Genomic DNA, 5,804 nt, shown 5'->3' with positions numbered 1-5,804 from the left:
GACAATTTTAACATTTTACATATTTTTTTCAAAAAAATTACCTTGGATTTATTGATCTACAAGGCCTACACTTTGTTCTGATAAAACTATTGTCTCGAGCAGTTTTTAACTGTTTTAATGACTCGGCTCTTGTATTTCAAATTTGATTCACGAGCAATAGCTGTTTGATCACTAAGATTTCTGTCTTTCTTCACTGACTGTTGAGCACTGGCCATACCAGCCTGTCATTGCCCGATCCCATTAGATCTCGGAAGCTAAGCAGGTCTGGGCCTGGTTAGTAGTTGGATGGAGACCACTGAGAATTCCAGGTGCCACAGTGGGGTGGCAGTCACCCAGTGGTATCTGTCATTGCACCCTTGGGCAAGGCACTTCACCTACATTGCCTAGTATGAATGTAGTGTGTGAGTGAGTGTTGGTGGTGGTCGGAGGGGCCGATGGCGCACTATGGCAGCCTCACTTCCGTCAGTCTGCCCCAGGGCAGCTGTGGCTACAATAGTAGTTTACCACCACTAAGTGTGGAGTGAAAAAATAATGCCTTAATTCTGTAAAGCGACTTTGAGTGTTTATGATAAAGCGCTATATAAAACTGATGCATTATTATTATTAACCCCCATCCCCGCCGACAATACCTCGTTTTTTTTACGTGACCCTCAGATTGCATCACAAGTTAAAGAAAAAAAAATCCTAAATTGTTATATTGTGCAGTGATATTATGATTAGCTGTGGCTACATTAGTAGTTTACCACCACTAAGTGTGGAGTGAAAGAATAATGCCTTAATTCTCTTTTTTTTTTTTTTTTTTTTACTTGTCTGCACATGCTGTCAAAGGTCAACACCACAGGAAGTGCAATCATTATGAGGCAGCAATGCATATTTTGTTATTGCAATAAAATACATTGATTTATTTTATTGCTTAATTGTGACCATCACCAGCCCTCCCTAAGGAAGGGTAAGAAAACTTTTATTAGAGGGAGGATATAAAAAGGGAGAGCAGTGTTACACCTAAGTGGAGGGGAAGGGGAAAGGGGAGGAGAAAGGGAGCAGGGAGGAGAGACTCAAGGCAGGAAATAGAAAAGGTGGGGAAGAATAGACTGTTTTGCAGTGAGGGTGAGATGTGAGGTTGTAGAATATATTGTGCTTATTATGTTGTGTAATCCAGCCAGTACGGTGACAAATGTGAAGCCCAGCTACAACGGTGGTGGCTGTGAACAGGGGGAACGAGTTGGTAGCACCCAAAGCAGGTACCCGGGACCAACGTGTCCAAGGTCAAGCCCAGCATGAGTTCCATCCCATGTCCCAAGGTGTGCCAGTGCATCGCAGACCAGTGTATGTGCAAAAAAAAAAAAAAAAAAAAAAAACCGCCACTGCAATCCCAGGAACTGCCCTGGGCCCGCAGATGCAGCCAGGCCAGCAGAAAGCCCCAGGCAACCCCCCAGATGCCCCCAAGATCCCAGGCCGAGAGGCAGCCACCGCCCCCCCACACACACATCCGAGGAAGCCCCAAGCAGCCGAGCACCCAGCGCATCCCCCCACCAACCCCAACCCCCAACCCCAAGCGACTTTGAGTGTCTATGATAAAGCGCTATATAAAACTGATGCATTATTATTATTATTATTATTATTACTTCACCACTGCTGGACACTTCTATAGGAGAGAACGCGCTAATAAAATGTCATTACGACCCATCGAGATTAAGTTTTCTTAATACAAAATACTAGCTGCCCTCGATATACTGTGTTGCATTTATTTATGTTATACAACTGTGTTAATAAGTGAGTGTATGTAGCTCTGTGCCTACAGACGCATCACATGCCCAACACCGGACTTTTCGATGCAAAGTAAACTCACCGCGGCTGTTGTAAACAGGAAATGACGTGTTTATGCACGTTTGTGTTGCTTGTTCAAATTTTATAATTTACAATCTGTACTATAATTAATGAAACAATGAACACGTGTGTACAATATGTCTCGTTAAAAAAAACAAAAACTCTTTAAATAGCTTCAACAGGGCAACAGGGTGCCCCCCTCCACCAGGGGGCAGTGTCTCAGCACCTTTAGGTAGTTCAGTGTTGGTGCTTGTGTGACAGTTGGTTGTGTGTGAGTGTGTGTACTCAGGTATATAGTCTGTCTTTGTGTGCATCACTCACTGTCAGTGCCTGTGTGTGTACGTGTCCCTGCTGGTCTGTGTGCGTCTCGTGTTCTTTATGGGTCGTATGGGTGTGAGTGATTGGTAGATCAGAGAGGACTGTGTGTTGTATGAATGTTTGAGTCCATCAGCAGTAGAAAAGGGGGGACCTGTTGCTGTGGCTGGAGGAGCGCCCGTTTTCCTTGGGGGATCAGGTCGGTGGGCGGTGCCTGATGTGTGCACCTGTTCCTTGTTTGATCTAATTTGGCGGTTTAATATTAAGTATGGGTGAACGACGCTGGCAGGGGTCGGTTCACTTCTTTACTACAGTGGGTTCAGTCAGTCTATGGTTGGTTGGACACCTGCTCAGTGTGTTTGTCCATCGCTGTGTCCAGAAGAGGAGTAGAAGCAGAGCTCTTCCTCCAGCCTGTACGATATCAGTCAACCTACGAACTATTGTTTGAATAAAACCTGCATCAAACCCTCTGTGTCAGCCTGAGTTCCTGTGTCTGGGTCCTACACGGTCTGTTTAACCTCGGGACACGGTACCGATCCTCTGCGATTGAGAAAGAAAATGAAGCAACAACCACTACATTAACCACTTGTAGAAATGGTTAAGATACAATAAAAACAGGGTTGACAAGGGGAAAAAACACATAACTTCCTGTATACAAATTGACCCCTGCTGTTTTAGCTGTGTAAAACTTATCTGCGTGTGACCTTACATCCCCACAAAAAAGGTTTACTGTCAATGATTTTTTGGAACAGCTCTTTCACAGTTAAAGTGTCAGAGGAGGATGTGTCTGAGGAGGGCTTTATAATGAAAAACCACAAATGTTACAAAAAAAAAGATAAAATAAGTAAATAAACGTGTTTATGAAATGAAAGGGGGGGGGGCACCAACAATCAATATGGTTCATATCCCAAATTAGAAAAGATTTGGATGGAAGATTTTCAAGATCTACTAACTTTAAAACTGAAAGTTTGACCTGATGGTGGTGCTGCAGGAAAGGTCAAAGGTCATATCATCACCATAACCAATAGGGTTCATCCTCTTGTCCTCATTAATGTCAGCAAATTTGAGAAGATTTGGGTGAAAACTATTCAAGATAAATAAATTACAATTTCAAAGTTTGTCCTGATGGTGGCGCTAGAAAACAGGTCAAGGTTCATTTTCAAGGGTCTATTTATGGATTCAACAAATAAATGAAAGTGTCTGACACAAAATCTTGGTCAATAATAATTATATCCCTGGGGTCAGGTTGACACTAAGGGTAAAATGTGTTATCAATATTTTAGGATAATAGTTAGGTTAATTAAATGTAACACCAAGTGAAATATATCCTGAGTGGAAAAAACAAGTCCTTAAACAGACTTTTTGCAAAAAGTGTTTTTTTATCAACAGCTTATTTTGAGTCAGGACTGGAGGAAGAAACGACACAACCATCATCTCTGTCATTTTCTATCAAACATCTGGATCGGAATCAGGGGATGGATGAAAAGGATAAATATGTAATATATTGAAGGTCGGCCTGCTGTGCACGGTGGAGTTAACTGAGATCACAGGTAGTATAAAGACGCATTGTTTCTTTGCTCAGAGACATGGATTAAAAGCGTGAAGACATTTATGGAAAAGAGGCTTCCTTTCACAAAATGAATCACTGACTGCACTGCTATGTATGCTGAAGTAGAATACATAATGGTGTATTTACTGATTGTTCAGGTGATGCAACATCCTGTGAGAGCACAAACCACATTACTGTTTATAATCCACTATTCATTCTGTTGAGAAACTGACACTTCATCACGCCTTTTAGTACAAGACTTTATGTCAAAACAGAGTTCAAAGACAAATTAAAGAGGAAAAACGTAGAAACATCAATCCTAAGACAGAAGGAAACTAGAACAGTGACACTGGAATGATCGCGATCAAATGATTAAAGTATGAATATAATGCAGTTTAAAAAAATTGACAAAATAAACATCTTTGAAAATTCAGAAATGAAGGAGAATGTCAATTTCACAGATGCTAGTGGCGCATGTTCATTTTGTTGTTTTGTTTTTGTTGGTTTTCTTAATAGCTCGAATGGAGTATTTATTTGTATCGTCCATTTAGTTTATTTTATCGGATTTATAATTTGTTAATGGTGAAAAATGGAGGTTGGACCGGACAAGCCTAGACTTCTTCCTATCTCTTGATGAACAAATCAAACGTGTTTTATATTGAAATTGACTTTTTATTTTATAGAGATTCTGTTGAGATGAGTTTATTTGTTCTCATTTATCTATTTTTTTTATTTGTTTGTTTGAAATAAATGTAGGAACCATGTAAGACGAGCAGGAGTTCATCTTACATTGTAGTTTTGAGATACACATCTGTCCTCCTTACCTTAGAATCTAAGTAAAGTATAGGATATTCACAAAATAATGGTTAGACCAACTGCACTGACTCATGTTTTTGAGAAGTCCAACAATCAAAACTAAAAAAAAACATGGCTTTTTTACGTAACATTTTTTTGATAAACATGTCATATTCAGTACATTGTTTTGTCAGAAATGGTTTATCTTTTGTTGACTGAAGTCTTATTGCAAAGTGATAAAAACGTAAAAAAAAAAAAACCAAAGCTTTCTCAAAAGTTTACAACAGATCTTTACCTGGATTATCACCAGTGACCTGATTCTAATCTTCTTTGGACAAGTTGCAGGACATTAATGCAAAGGTCAATCACTTTCAAACCAGCAAACAAAGCTTAGAATAATAACAAATACAGATGAACTCCGGCAATAGTAGTCCATTTACATTTCATATATTCAAAATAAAAAGTCTGGGTTTATCATATTTTTCATGGACCACTGATGATATTTGACACAATTGAACATGTTTAGGATCCTTAAAGAGGATTATTTAAATTTGTGTCAAAAGTCATTGGACAGAAAACTGAGTTTCAAACATATTTGGAATATATTCAAATGTTCTTATGTTTGTTATTTTATTAAAGTTGTCCTGCTCAAGCCATTCAAGTCCATTTTTTGTTATCAAAATGTAACAAATGCATTAAATTTAGACATCCTATATCTAATGCACATTTCATATTTCTGTGGATTAATAAAATACCTACTGTAGCGTGTTATCTAATATGTCCAGGGAGTTTGGATTTTTGATCACGAGAACTGACCAATAAAAAAAAGTGTCATTATGTACATATTTATGGTTATAAATATGACTGAATATGTAAAAAAACCTTGTCATTGAAAAGTTCGGTAAAGAAACTCGAAACCTAAACTAGATAAAGTTACGGAAAACTCATCCGAGCTGTAAAAGATACCCCTGCGGTCCCTCGCCTCCACCGGACAATGCGAAGGGGGGCAAGTGACAGCCCGCAATTAATTGACATGCCTCCAAGAGGTTGTTCTCTAATAACATATTGATCCAACAGGCCTGATATGCAAAGCATCTGCCAGCGAGCGACGCTGGCGAGGTGAGACAAATGTCCCCTGAAAACCTTTCTACGGCCTGTGTGTTGATTAAGAGACGTTTTAGAATCTGTGATCACACGTCACGTTTTCTACACTGAACTTTAGCACATTACATATTCCACATTTACAATAAGCAAAAGAAACTGAAATAGTTCCAACGACAGGTCGACAATTCCAGCTTTTTGTTTAGCAAATGTCACT

General features: G+C 39.4%; 1 pseudogene; it reads left to right on the top strand.

The window, feature by feature from the left end:
- Positions 1–203: 203 nt before the first annotated feature.
- Positions 204–320, top strand: LOC114454608 (uncharacterized; annotated as a pseudogene).
- The last annotated feature ends 5,484 nt before the right edge of the window (positions 321–5,804 follow it).

This window comes from Gouania willdenowi, chromosome 20 (assembly GCF_900634775.1).
Source record: "Gouania willdenowi chromosome 20, fGouWil2.1, whole genome shotgun sequence".
Classification (NCBI taxonomy): domain Eukaryota; kingdom Metazoa; phylum Chordata; class Actinopteri; order Blenniiformes; family Gobiesocidae; genus Gouania; species Gouania willdenowi.
Note: the sequence above shows the minus strand (reverse complement) of the source record. Positions and strands in the feature narration are given on the sequence as shown.